This window comes from Bos mutus, chromosome X, assembly GCF_027580195.1.
Source record: "Bos mutus isolate GX-2022 chromosome X, NWIPB_WYAK_1.1, whole genome shotgun sequence".
Lineage (NCBI taxonomy): Eukaryota > Metazoa > Chordata > Mammalia > Artiodactyla > Bovidae > Bos > Bos mutus.
In genome coordinates, this window is record NC_091646.1 from 85,711,637 (window position 1) to 85,727,039 (window position 15,403).

Here is a 15,403-nt window from a genome sequence, read left to right on the forward strand (position 1 = left end):
AACAAACAAATGATCCTCAGTCACAAATTATAAATGCAGTTTGGGATGGAGGTTGGGAGGGGAGTTAATCCAAACTACAGCAATGAAGTCTTCAAACCACCTTATGAATATGGCTGCTGATTGTTCCATTTGACTCTCCATGTGACCTTGAGCTCCCTTAAAAAAAATTCATTGGAGAATCTCAGTTGGTAATGTGAGTTCTTGAAGCTACACAAGGTATAGTCTGGCTAAGTTACATGTGGTTTCCATATTAGCTTGTTTGGCAGGGTGACCTACTGCAAAGCAGGTTCAGTTACCCTACCAGTCCACCCCCTGGGAGTTATAATTTCCTCCATATTTATCACTGTTGTAAAGGCCTCCATAGCCACCTCCACCAAACCCTCTGCTGCTTCCATGGCCGCCTCCAGCACTGTGGCTGCTGCTGGTGTGGCTGCTGCTGAAGCTGGAACTGCTGTCACCACTACTCTGTCGATAGTCTCTGGCACCAAATCCTCCACTGAATCTACTATTTTTGGATCATCCATGACTGCTACCCTTGTAGTGGTATTCATAAGCCATGTTTTGTAACCAAAATGGCACTTCCTGTTTAGCTTCAACAAGAAGATCCAACAAACCCTTGGTAATATTTATGTTCCTCTCATTAAAGAATGAAGTGGCAAGGCCAAGGTATCCTACACATCCTATACAGCCAATAAAATGTACATATTCTTCAATATCACTTGGTAAGTCAAAATTGATAACATGTTTCATGTTTGATATGTCCACGGGCTTCCCTGGTGGCTCAGTGGTTACAGCATCTGCCTGGAATTCGGGAGACCCAGGTTCAATCCCTGGGTCAGAAAGATCCCCTGGAGAAGGAAATGGCAACCCACTCCAGTACTCTTGCCTGGAGAATCCCATGGACGGAGGAGCCTGGTAGGCTACAGTCCATGGGGTCGCAAAGAGTCAGACACGACTGAGAGACTAATGTACATATTCTTCAATATCACTTGGCAAGTCAAAATTGATAACATGTTTCATGTTTGATATGTCCAGTCCTCTTGCTGTACTATTGTAGCCATGAGAATCAGGCTTTTACCTGAGCAGAACTGGTAAAGTGCCTCTTCTCTATCTCTCTGAGATTGGTCTGTATGGAAACTGGTACAAGCATATCCTTCATGGTATAAGAAATCCTCTAGAGAATTTGCACCCTTTTTGATCTCCACAAACACTAAGGTCAGTGAATCTTTGCCTGTTGCATTTAGAAGGTCAAGCAGAAATGACTGTTTGTCTGACTCTTCCACCCAAACTACTTTCTGTGTGATGTTTTCAGAGGGAGAGCCAACTCTTCCTATGGCCAAAAAGATATATTCATCCAAGAAATCATGAGCAAGCATCTGTATTTCCTTAGGGAAGGTAGCACTAAACTTCATAGTGTGGTGAACTCCCTTTGGTGGCATATCTTGTTCAATGATTCTATGTATTTGAGGTTCAAACCCCATATCCAACATCTGATCAGCTTCACCTAACACCAACTATTTGCAGAAGTCTAATCAAATTTTCCCTCTTTCCATCATATCCACTAGACTTCTTAGAGTGGTAACTAACAAATGGCATCCACGTTCTAAGTCTAAAATTTGCTGACCAATATCAGCACCACCATAAACCACACAAGGACAAACTCTAGATTGGTATGAAAATTTCATGGCTTACTCATAGATCTATATGGCCAATTCTCTAGTTGGCACTAACACCAAAGAGATTGGGTATTGTTTGCAGCACCCATATCTTCCATTTTCCTTCATGGCCCTCAGAGCCTGGCCTGGACCCACAAAATAAATCTGACTCAAGATGGGCAAGAGAAATGCTGCAGTTTTCCCAGACCCTGTTTGGGGACAGGCCATCAGGTCACTCTTCTCTTTGATAATAGGAATAGCATGCTTTTGCACTGGAGTTGGGTGAGTGTGATGAGTAAGCTCAATGTTTCCCATAATAATTTCTCCCATCTAACATCACTGAAACTTTCACTGTGTGGAGGACCATTGTTGCCTGTTGCTCCAACTGGAATGTCCTCAAAATTTTCAAAGTTAACCCCAGTGTTGCCTCCAGAAAAGTTCTTGTTCCAAGCATTCATTTGGTGAGAGTGGCTTTGACCAATCATCTTCATCTGATTTGTCACACCAGGGACTATTTCCATGCTCATATTTGCCAAAGCCACCTCTGCCACCACGACTGCCAAAGTTGTCATAGTCACTTCATCCACAATCACCAAACCTTCCCTTTGATCCACTTCCACGATCACTGAAGAAACTAGACTTCCCTCTTGAATCACTATGGGAACCAAAACTGCTGTATGCTTCCTTATCTTTACTAGAACTCCACCCTGAACTGTCTTTATCATAGAATCCTTTAGTAGCTTCTCTGGTCCTTAGGTGAGGAGGAATATAGCACCCTTTGCTGGCTATACTTCCTCCATTCTGATTATCTGATGAGTTTGGGTCTAGGCAAGCAAACTGCTGGTTTAGCCCAAGTGCCTTTTCCACTGCCACACAACTCATCCCTGAAGAGTACGGAGAACTAGGAGTCTTCTGCTGCTGAGCTAATGTGTTGGGTTCAACACGAAGGCCCTCTCACAGGAGAACTGTGGCTCTAATGATGCTTTTGTTTTGACAGAGTATATAAAACAGTGACCCGGAGCTATTTTGGAAAAATATGGAGCATGCCATTCACATTTTTTATATTGCTATCATTACCCTTGTGTTCCTCAGTTTACTCATTTGTAAAATGCAGATAAGTTTTAGTGCTTGAGATTTTGGGGTCCTTTGTTAGCACAGCATAACCTAGTCTATTTTGACACACGTGGGCAAAATACATTTATAGAACCAGAGTGGTAGGATGGTGGAATTTATCAGAAGCTCAGTGTTTAACAGAACCCATAAGGAGGAACATGTACTCAAGGATGCATGAAAAAGTGGCAGGAAGTCCAAGAGGCAGATTAAGCTTTGAGGGCCTGAAATCCAAAAAGGAACTAAGAAGGCTAATTTTTACCCTGTTTCAGGAGGATAATGAACAGTCCCTTTTCTCCAAGTGTCTTAAGATTAACGAGGATGGAAAGCAAAACTACTCATCTCCACCAGGGGAAGGTGTGCAGACTGGATAAGTGAGAACATCTCCAAAGTTCTTCTGCTGTGGTCTTTTTCATCACAGAAATGACTCCACCTCTGAAATCACTAGCTCAAGCATCCTGTTTCTTGCACACAATTCCCTTTCCTTTCAGACACTGGTTCAAATCCTATTTTCCAATTTCATTGACCACTACCCCCACTTTCTTAATTTTTTCATATTCAGCTAAGAGACTCCCAGACCATTATTTTTTATAACATTTCTACCAATAATCTAAAGTTTCTGGCCCTCTGTCTTTTCATTATTCACTTAGCGACAAACCCAGCTTTTGTCCTTTCCATGACATGGAACAATAGACTGGTTCCAAATAGGAAAAGGAGTACGTCAAGGCTGTATATTGTCACCCTGCTTATTTAACTTATATGCAGAGTACATCATGAGGAACGCTGGGCTGGAAGAAGCACAAGCTGGAATCAAGATTTCTGGGAGAAATATCAATAACCTCAGATATGCAGATGACACCACCCTTATGGCAGAAAGTGAAGAAGAACTAAAGAGCCTCTTGATGAAAGTGAAAGAGGAGAGTGAAAAAGTTGGCTTAAAGCTCAACATTCAGAAAACGAAGATCATGGCATCCGGTCCCATCACTTCATGGCAAATAGATGGGGAAACAGTGGCTGACTTTATTTTTCTGGGCTCCAAAATCACTGTGGATGGTGATTGCAGCCATGAAATTAAAAGAGGCTTGCTCCTTGGAAGCAAAGTTATGACCAACCTAGACAGCATATTAAAAAGCAGAGACATTACTTTGCCAACAAAGGTCCATCTAGTCAACGCTATGGTTTTTCCAGTAGTCATGTATGGATGTGAGAGTTGGACTATAAAGAAAGCTGAGTGCCGAAGAATTGATGCTTTTGAACTGTGGTGTTGAAGAAAACTTCTGAGAGTCCCTTGAGCTGCAAGGAGATTCAACCAGTCCATCCTAAAGGAGATCAGTCCTGGGTGTTCATTGGAAGGACTGATGTTGAAGCTGAAACTCCAATACTTTCGCCACCTGATGCGGAGAGCTGACTCATTTGAAAAGACCCTGATGCTGGGAAAGCTTGGGGGCAGGAGGAGAAGGGGATGACACAGGATGAGATGGTTGGATGGCATCACCGACACAGTGGACATGGGTTTGGGTGGACTCCGGGAGTTGGTGATGGACAGGGAGGCCTGGCATGTTGCGGTTCATGGGGTCGCAAAGAGTCGGACACTACTGAGCAACTGAACTGAACTGTGCGCCCACAAACAGTACTGCAAGAAGTTTTCCCAAAGGACAGATTATCATCAAGATAAAGTCATAATCATCACCTCAAATGGTCCCCAATAGCCTATGTTTTTCATGTCCATCCAGTTCCAGCCTCAAATTAATTGTGTTTATTTAAAACCTTCTCTGGATAGAGGTCTACTCTGTTATCCCTCTTTGCCCTCCACATGCCTCTCCATTCTAAACAGATGATCTTACCTCCTCCTTCATAGAGAAAGTGAAATGGCTGGACAACCTCACTTTTCAACTATCAGACCCATGTATCCACTTACTTCTGTACCCATCTTCTCCTTTGCAAGGATATTATTTTCCAATATTAATCTATAACTTTTTATTTATGTTTTCACTTTTCCTTTCTCCCCTTTTTTAATCAAGTAGGGAGCTCTGCGCTCACTGGTAGGGAGGGATGTGGCTAGACAGAATGTACAAGGTCGCTGGTGTCTCCTTCCAAAAGCCTAAACTCTGGTACTGGAGAGTATGGTAGGTATTTTAAAACAACCACAAAATCTCCCCCTCCTCTTTCCATGTCCTTTGGTAGTGCCTTCACACACTGACTCTAGGATGGCCTTGTGACTTGCATTGGCCAAGATGACATTAACAAATATGACATGAGCAAAGTCTTGAAAAAAATGCTTCCACCATGGGGATTGCCCTTTTTCTGCCCTTGGGAACTCTGGGATCACTGTGTGAAGAAACCTGGGCTAGCCACATGGCTCAGAGAGTAAGCCATCCCAGCGGAGGCTCCCAGACCAACCAGCATGCTAACGCCACACAGGTGAGGGAGGATATCTTAGATCAGTGCTTCTCAAACTATAGTGTACACATAAACCACCAGGTGATCTTGCCAAAAACCAGAAATTCATTCATTAGGCCTAGAGTGGGACTTGAGCACCTACATTTCCGGTAAGTTCCTGGGTGCTGCTGGTCTGAGAAGCGTGCTTTGCAAAGATGTGACAGGGACTTCCCTGGCAGTCCAGTGGTTAGTACTCTGTGCTTCCACTGCAGGGGGCCCAGGTTCAACTCCTGGTTGGGGAACTAAGATCCCACATGCCACGCAGGATGGCTGGACATGCTCCAGCCCCGTTTGAGTTGACCTAAATCAGGAGAACCACCAAGCTGACCCATACTATGTTGTAGTAGTAGTGTTAGTTGCTCAGTCGTGTCCGACTCTTTGTGACCCCATGGACTGTAGTACGCCAGGCTCCTCTGTCCAGGAAACTCTCCAGGCAAGAATACTGAAGTGGGTAGCCATTCCCTTCTCCAGGGGATCTTCCCGACCCAGGGATTAAACCCGGGTCTCCTGCATTGGAGGCAGATTCTTTACCATCTGAGCCACCATGGAAGAGCTATGAGCAATAATAAATGTGGATTTTAAGATACTATTACACAGCAAAAGCTAGCTGATACAGAAGTATGAGAACTTAGATAAAACATCTTGGAAAAGCAGAGGAAAGAGCAGTACTCCATGGGCTCCTCCCCTAGGCTGGGCATGGAGGAAGGGAGAGAGAAAAGTCTATGGCCCCACAGAAGAGAGAACGTGAGTTCTTCCTAGCTATGCATGAAGGAAGAGCAGGACTCAAGGAGGAGTGGCTACATGGTCATTTTTACAGAGATGATCAGAGGCACTGTCCCAAACCTTCCTGGGCCCCAGGCATAGGTGGGAGGCAGCAGAAGGGTCACAGAGACAGTGATGGCAACATCTCAAGGGCAACCATGAGGACCAAAACCCAGTGATCCTATGACACCCTAGGAATCATCAAGGTCACTTGTCTCACCCCAGCAGGCAATTAACAAAACCATAAAGTTTTTTCTACAAGGTGATTTTTATCCCACCTAAGGACTGATGCTGAAGCTGAGGGTCAGTTTTCATTCTAATCCCAAAGAAAGGCAGTGCCAAAGAATGCTCAAACTACTGGTTCCAAATAGGAAAAGGAGTACATCAAGGCTGTATATTATCATCCTGTTTATTTAACTTATATGCAGAGTACATCATGAGAAATGCTGGGCTGGAAGAAACACAAGCTGGAATCAAGATTGCCAGGAGAAATATCAATAACCTCAGATATGCAGATGACACCACCCTTATGGCAGAAAGTGAAGAGGAGCTAAAAAGCCTCTTGATGAAAGTGAAAGTGGAGAGTGAAAAAGTTGGCTTAAAGCTCAACATTCAGAAAACGAAGATCATGGCATGCAGTCCCATCACTTCATGGCAAATAGATGGGGAAACAGTGGAAACAGTGTCAGACTTTATTTTTTGGGGCTCCAAAATCACTGCAGATGGTGACTACAGCCATGAAATTAAAAGATGCTTACTTCTTGGAAGGAAAGTTATGACCAACCTAGGTAGCATATTGAAAAGCAGAGACATTACTTTGCCAACAAAGGTCCGTCTAGTCAAGGCTATGGTTTTTCCAGTGGTCATGTATGGATGTGAGAGTTGGACTATGAAGAAGGCTGAGCGGTGAAGAATTGATGCTTTTGAACTGTGGTGTTGGAGAAGACTCTTGAGAGTCCCTTGGACTGCAAGGAGATCCATCCAACCAGTCCATTCTGAAGGAGATCAGCCCTGGGATTTCTTTGGAAGGAATGATGCTAAAGCTGAAACTCCAGTACTTTGGCCACCTCATGCGAAGAGTTGACGCACTGGAAAAGACTGATGCTGGGAGGGATTGGGGGCAGGAGGAGAAGGGGATGACAGAGGATGAGATGGCTGGATGGCATCACTGACTCGATGGCCGTGAGTCTGAGTGAACTCTGGGAGTTGGTGATGGACAGGGAGGCCTGGCGTGCTGCGATTTATGGGGTGGCAAAGAGTCGGACACGACTGAGCAACTGAACTGAACTGAAGGACTGATACTGAATCTGAAGCTCCAATACTTTGGCCACCTGATGCAAAGAGCTGACTCATTGGAAAAGACCCTGATGCTGGGAAAGATTGAAAGCAGGAGGAGAAGGGGACAACAGAGGATGAGATGGCTAGATGGCATCACCAACTCAATAGACAAGAGTTTGAGCAAGCTCTGGGAGTTGGTGAAGAACAGGGAAGCCTGGCGTGTGGCAGTCCATGGGGTCACAAAGAGTCAGACATCACTGAGCAACTGAACAACAAAAAAGTTAGTGAAACTGCCACCCCCTTTTTCTTCATTTTGCTACAATAGTGTAGGTCCTGGTCCCCCTATCAGTCCCTATTTCTCTTTCCTGTTAATTCAACCACACTCTCTCAGCCAGATTTTTCTCACCAGTGTAAGAATTCAGCATAGTTAAATGTCTCTCTTTAAAGTCCCATTGAGTCACAGCCTCATCTAGCACAGCTTTACCTTCAACTCCCTTATGGGAATCAGAAGGTGCCCCTCCAGATGGAGGAATTGCAGAAAGGGGGGCTGACCACATTGTAAAAAGCACCCCTGCCTTCAGCCTGCAGGCCCAGGCCCACATTATCATCCAGAATGCAGAGCCTGGCTGGATTCCAGCTTGCTCTTGTGTCCTCCTGTCAGACATCCTGGTCACACCCTGGTCCCGCTGTCACCAGTTTCTCTGCCCGCTCCTCACAGCCCGACTTCTTGGTGGAGTTGTCTGTACTTGTTCCCTTCCTGCTGTCATCTCCTATTCATTCTCAGCACAGTCCACTCTGGGTTCCAACCCAGCACTGCTACCTAAACAGCTCTTTCAAAACGTGTTAATGGTTTCTGCATTCTTGAATCCAGGAGACATTTTCAATGTCTCACCTAATTGACCTTGCAGTAATGTTTACACTGTTGACAGCTTCTGCCTTCAAACTCTCTGTTCTTTCAGCTTTGATGATATCACCTCCTGCTTGGCTCTCCTCTCATTTCACTGCTGCACTTTAAGATCTCAGCACTCGGGAGACTGGGCTTTGTATATCCATGACCCTAATAGTACCTACACCGCAAGGTTGTTGTAAGAATTAAATCATGTAATACAGCTAGCTAGCTAGCTATAGATAGAAACCCATTGCATGATGTGGAGTAAGCTTCAAGTATTCTGAGTTACTGCCATTGTCATGAGAAGCTTACCCTCCTCTGGCTAGTTATTCAATGTTTTAGAATGTTTAGAATTCCTTCAGGCTCAGTCTTAGGCCCCTTTTCTTCTCTGGTTTGTTCAGTAACCCCTGGTTGACTTTTTTTGGCACAGATTTCTCATTGGAGCTCCAGACCTAGAAATCTAGTTGCCAATTTGACAATTCCTCTTGGTTGCCTCAAGGTCATCTCAAGTTTAATATGTGAATGGGAAAACTATCTATTATGCAGTCAAAAACATAGGAGTTGGTCTTGGTACTTCTCTTTCTCAGTCCTGCCTCCTGCTTCAGTCCAATCCATCAGCCAAGGCAGACTGGTTTTACTTCCTTATAGCTCATTTAAAAAAAATTTTTTTTTGGCCACATTGCATGCCATGTGGAATCCTAGTTCCCCAACCAGGGATCATACCTGCACCCGTGCATTGGAAACATCGAGTCTTAACCACTGGGATGCCAGGGAAGTCCCTTCAAGGCCCTTTAATATGTTTACTTCTCTTCATTGCCACTATCCCCACCTTAGCCCAGGTTTGCACCCTCTGTCCCCTGTAAAAACTGCTTAGCTGGTCTCTGTCTCCACTCTGCTTTCTTCTGATTTTGAATCAGTGATTTATTTCAGTCTTGTCACTCCTGACCTTGGAGTCTATCATGGCTTCCAATGGGTCTTTGGGTAAAGACTCAAGTCGTTGAAGCTTGTAAATTGTGTGGTTAGAGGTCTTGAATGCCAGAACTTATCATGATGTCAAGCACATAGTTGACTTCTGGGAGGAAGCACTTTTATATCTGGTTTTTGAAAGCAAACCACTGACTATATTAGCAGAAACAAAATTCCAAAAATAGTCTTGCTAGAGTCTAGTGGATTGAGATGGAGGCAGAAGATGTACTGGGGCAAAAGGGGAGGAGAATCTGAAGTAGATGGCAGTAGGAAAGGAAGGGATGGAGAGACAGTGTGAGAACAGAATCTGCAGGCCTGGCTGAGGGAAAATGAGACCAATGGTTGAGAAGGGGGAAAGAAAAAATTATTTCTTTTGATTCTCTCTTTTTCATGAGGTTTCAAACATTATAAACAGGGGTGCTGAAATCACATCTTTAATACTTTATTATTTGCATTTATTCATTTATTTTTTGGCTGCACTGGGTCATTGTTGCTGCACATGGGCTTTTGCTAGTTGCAGCTAGTGGGGGCTACTCTCTGGTTATGATGTGCAGGCTTCTCATTGCAATGGCTTCTTCTCAGGCGAGTGGGCTCAGTACTTGTGGCACACAAGCTTAGTAGCATCATGGCATGTGGGGTCTTCCTGGACCAGGGATTGAACGCATATCCTCTGCATTGGTAGGTGTATTCTTAACCATTGCACTACCAGGAAAGTCCAATACTTTAAAAATTCTGGACCTGGAGACCAAACTTCCTCAAAAATGGCTGGACTTTCCCTTGTATTTTTTTCATATCTCAATATTTATTCAAAAATATATGTGCTGAGCTGAAGAGGAGTATGAAAAAGTTGGCTTAAAACTCAACATTCATAAAACTAAGATCATGGAATCCTGTCCCATCATTTCATGGCAAATAGATGGGGAAACTATGGCAACAGTAAGAGACTTTATTTTGGGAGCTCCAAAATCACTGCAGATGATGACTGCAGCCATGAAATTAAAAGATGCTTGTTTCTTGCAAGAAAAGTTATGACCAACCTAGAAAGCATATTAAAAAGCAGAGACATTACTTTGCCAACAAAGATCCATCTAGTCAAAGTTATGGTTTCTCCAGTAGTCATGTATGGATGTGAGAGTTGGACTATAAAGAAAGCTGAGCGCTGAAGAACTGATGCTTTTCTGTGGTACATATACACAATGGAATATTACTCAGCTATTAAAAAGAATGCATTTGAATCCGTTCTAATGAGGTGGATGAAACTGGAGCCTATTATACATAGTGAAGTAAGTCAGAAAAAAAAACACCAATACAGTATATTAAGACATATATAGAGAGAATTTAGAAAAATAGTAATGATGACCCTATCTGTGAGATAGCAAAAGAGACCCAGATGTAAAGAACAGACTTTTGGACTCTGTGGGAGAAGGCAAGGATGGGATGATTTGAGAGAATAGCACTGAATCATGTATATTATTATATTGGAAATAGATCACTAGTCCAGGTTCGATGCATGAGACAGGGTGCTCAAGGCTGGTGCACTGGGAAGACCCTGAGGGATGGGATAGGGAGGGAGGTGGGAAGGGGGTTCAGGATGGGGAAAACATGTACACCCATGGCTGATTCATGTCAATGTATGGCAAAAACCACTACAATATTGTAAAGCTAGTTAGCCTTCAATTAAAATAAATAAATTAAAAAAAAAAAAGAATTGATGCTTTTGAACTGTGGTGTTGGAGAAGACTCTTGAGAGTCCCTTGGACTGCAAGGAGATCCAACCAGTCCATTCTAAAGGAGATCAGTCCTGGGTGTTCTTTGGAAGGACTGATGCTAAAGCTGAAACTCCAGTACTTTGGCCACCTCATGCAAAGAGTTGATGCACTGGAAAAGACTCTGATGCTGGGAGGGATTGGGGACAGGAGGAGAAGGGGATGACAGAGGATGAGATGGCTGGATGGCATCACCGACTCGATGGACGTGAATTTGAGTGAACTCCAGGAGTTGTTGATGGACAGGGAGGCCTGGCGTGCTGCGATTCATGGGGTCGCAAAGAGTCGGACACGACTGAGCGACTGATCTGAACTGACTGATCTTTCCACACCAAGATGGCAGAATTAGAAACATCACCATCATCCTTGTGCATGTCTCTCCTGTTTTCTCAGTCACAACATCCAGCTATTTTCCTCAGCCCGGAAGTGTACCAAGACCTTCATCATTGACCTATTTCCCTGTAAGGTTCCACCACTCATTAATCCACACTGTTTTTCCTCTCAGACTTTGTGTAATTCATCGTCTCTCAGTTGGTCACTTCTTCCATCCCTCTCTGCCTCAGCACCTTTAAAACACATCTCTCTGAGGCTCACAAGGTCAAGTCCACACTCCTTTACCTACACACCTCATAAGTTTTTTCATAGAGCTGTCATTACTCTTTAGCATGCCTTCTGAGGGTTTCACAGTCTGGCTAAAACCAATATCTACAGTCTCCCTTTCCACCACTTCCTTCCTCTTCCTCTCCCAGTCTCCATTCCAGTTCTGATGGCCCACTGTGTTTTATGCTGTATATTAGAACCAGACTGTTCTGGGTTTAGCAAAAATGCCAAGCAGTTTGATGCTTCTAAAACTGAGCTCAAGTTGTTCTCTCTGCCTGAAAGTGTCCTTTGCCCACATCAAAGTCTATGATATTGCACTCAGATTTGAAGCTCACATATAAATTTCCTTCAACAGAATTAATGACTCACTTTCTGGGTTCCCATGGCATCTTGTGCACACATGCACTAAAACAACTCTTATTAACTCTTTGAGGTTGTTTCCCTTACTAGATGGACTCTGAGCTCCACAAGAAAACTTGGAATATATGTTCAATTGATGTTTGGCTTGAACTAGTGAATTTACTGTCCCTAGTATAGTTAGTACATTAAGCTGCCCCGGTGGCTCAGTGGTAAAGAATTCGCCTGCCAATGCAGGAGAAGTGGGTTTTGTTCCTGGGTTAGGAAGATCCCCTGGAGAAGGAAATAGCCACCCACTCCAGTATTCTTGCCTGGGCAATCCCATGGACAGAGGAGCCCAGCAGGCTATATAGTCCAGGGGGTTGCAAAAGAGTCAGACACAACAATAATAAATTGTATACACCTAATAATGAATTTTAATTAGATACTATACTGTAGATTAGAAACTAGAGAAGCAAACATTAATGTATTGAGTTTAAAGAAAGGGAGAAGTGATTCTAAAGAACTAGTATGTCAAACAGAGAGGAATAAGGGACCTGCATGGAAGAAAGAAACAAAGATAAATCAGAGGTGGACATTATTTAAACACAAATTATCCACTTCAACACTGTCCCTGTTATTCTATTTTTGTATATAGGCAGGCAGATGTGCCCTGGTGTCAAATGAGAAAATACCTCATTTAAAATGATTAAAAACACTATGAAACATCAGCATTGAAGAAGTTGAAAATCTGTACTACATGTATTAGTTATGATTTTTTTTATTATTCTTAGACCACTTTCACATATGTCACTTCTTGATAAATGCTTTTTGTAAATGATTTCAAGACACAGGTAAAGAAGAAAGGAAATAGACACAAGTCTACTTTAGTCATTTAGCTTGTTGTTTCTTATGGACAATTTATGTGCAATTCAACTTTGTTGTGCAAAGTGTTATTTATAGTCAACATGATTAACAACTTAGAACCATAGGACTTTTAGTAAGATGATTACACTAGTTCAGCTGGTGAAGAATTTCCACATCGTACAAGTAAATATTCCTTACCACTATGATTTGTTAGAGGATAGGTTTTCTTCAGTGGGCAATTCAGTTCAAGTACCCTTTAAAAAATTTTAACAAGCAGCTATTTCTCAGGAACACTTGCCTTCTGTTTTCAGCTGTTTGCTATTCAGTTCAGTTCAGTCACTCAGTCATGTCCGACTATTTGCAACCCTATGGACTGCAGCCTGCCAGACTTCCCTGTCGATCACCAACTCCCGGAGCTTGCTCAAACTCACATCCATCGAGTCAGAGATGCCATCCAACCATCTCATCCTCTGTCGTCCCCTTCTCCTTCTGCCTTCTGTCTTTCCCAGCATCAGGGTCTTTCCCAACAAGTCAGTTCTTCGCATAAGGTGACCAAAGTATTGTTTGCTGTTAGCCCTTGACACAGAAGCATTAGGTATTAAAATGAGCTACTGTAGACATCGGACTTCCAAAATGAGTTAGTGAGAAGATCAACAAATCTGTTCCTCAAAAAACAATGTTAAGACTGACAAAATTGCAAAAAAACAAAGCCAACCAAACATTAAGAGTCCCACCAACTTCTTCAGGACTGTGGAAATTGGACAGAAGGAAAGAAAGGTGCAGAAAAATCATTTTAGAAATAATGGCTAAACCATTCCAAACTTGATGAAAAACATTAATCTATATATATGATAATTTCAATGGATTCTCCATAGGATAAACACAAAGAACTCTATACCTAAACATATCATATTCAAACTATTCAAAGTCAAGAGAAAATCCTGAAAGCCACAAGAGAAAAACGACTTATCAGGGAAAAGGGAACCACATCATATATAACAGAATCATAGTGACTTCTCATCAGCAATAATGAAGGCCAGAGGGTGGTGACATGATTTATTTAAAGGGGCAGAAGAGAGACTTCCCTAGTGGTCCAGTGGTTAGGACTCTATGCTTCCAAAGCAGGGGGTTCAGGTTCAATCCCTTGTCAGGGAAAGCTAGGATCCCACATGCTATGTGGTGAGACCAAAAAAATAAAGTGGCAGAAGAAAAAAAATATTACCCAGAATTTTACATCCTGCAAAACCATCTTTCAAAACTAAAGGCAAAGGGTAAAGGATCTGAATAAACATTTCTCCAAAGAAGGTATAGAGATGTCACATAAGTACATGAAAAGATGCTCAAGATCATTATCCTTCAGGGAAATGCAAATAAAAATGACAATGAGATATCAGTTCACCCCAGCTAGGATGGCCATTATCAAACTCAGATAGAAACAAGTGTTGGCAAGGATATGCAGAAATCAGAAGTTACATGTGGCCACTTTGGAAAACATTCTGGTCTTTCCTCAAAAAGTTAAACACAAGTAAAGACCTAAACATAAGGCCAGGAAGTGTAAAACTCTTAGAGGTAAACATAGGCAGAACACTCTTTGACCTAAATCGCAGCAAGATCCTCTTTGCTCTACCTCCTAGAGTAATGGAAATAAAAACAAAAATAAACAAATGGGACCTAATTGAACTTAAAAAGTTAAACACAGACTTAACATTTGATTCAGCAATCCCAACTTCAAGCATATATCCAAGAGAAATAAAGACACAAGTCAACACAAAAACTTGTATATGAATATTCATGTCAGCAATATTCATACTAGCCCAAAGTGGAAACAAATGTCCATCAGCTGATGAATGGACAAATATGGTGTATCCATACAATGGAATATTACTCAGTCATAAAAAGAAAAATGGTTGATATCTGCTACAACATGATGAATTTTAAAAACATAATGCTAAGTGAAAGAAGCCAGTCAAAAGACCAAATATTATATTATTATATTTTATTTTTCTGAAATCTCCAGAATTGGCAAATCAATAAAGACATAAAGCAGATTAGTTGTTGCCTAGGGCTTGGGGAGGGCAGTGGAGTTTTGGGAGAGTGACAGCTAAAGGGTACAAGATTTATTTTTTGTGTTTATAACAACGTTCTAAAGTTGATTGTAGGTAATAGTTGTATGACTCTGTGGTGTTACTAGACCATTAAATTGTACACTTTAAATGGGTAAATTGTATGATATATAAACTGTTGTTGTTGTTCAGTAGCTAAGTTGTCTCCTACTCTTTGTGACCCCATGAACTGCAGCACACCAGGCTTCCCTGTCTTTCAGTATCTTCCAGAGTTAGCCCAAGTTTATTTCCATTGAGCCAGTGATGCCATCCAACCATCTTTTCCTGTCGTCCCCTATCCTCCTGCCCTCAATCTTTCCCAGCATCAGGGTCTTTTCCAGTGATTCAGCTCTTCACATCAGGTGGCCAAAGTCTTGGAGTTTTAGCTTCAGCATCAGTCCTTCCAATGAATATTCAGGGTTGATTTCCTCTAGGATTGACTGGTTTGATCTCCTGGCTGTCCAAGAGGACTCTAAAGAGTCTTCTCTAGCACCACAATTCAAAAGCATCAATTCTTCAGTGCTCAGCCTTCTTAATGGTCCATCTCTCACATCTGTACATGACTACTGGAAAAACCATAGCTCTATCTATATGGACCTTTGTCAGCAAAGTGATATCTATGCTTTTTAATAT

General features: G+C 42.5%; 1 pseudogene; it reads right to left on the minus strand.

Moving 5' to 3' along the window:
• Positions 1–288: 288 nt before the first annotated feature.
• Positions 289–2,537, minus strand: LOC102275469 (ATP-dependent RNA helicase DDX3X-like; annotated as a pseudogene).
• Between the last annotated feature and the right edge of the window lie 12,866 nt (positions 2,538–15,403).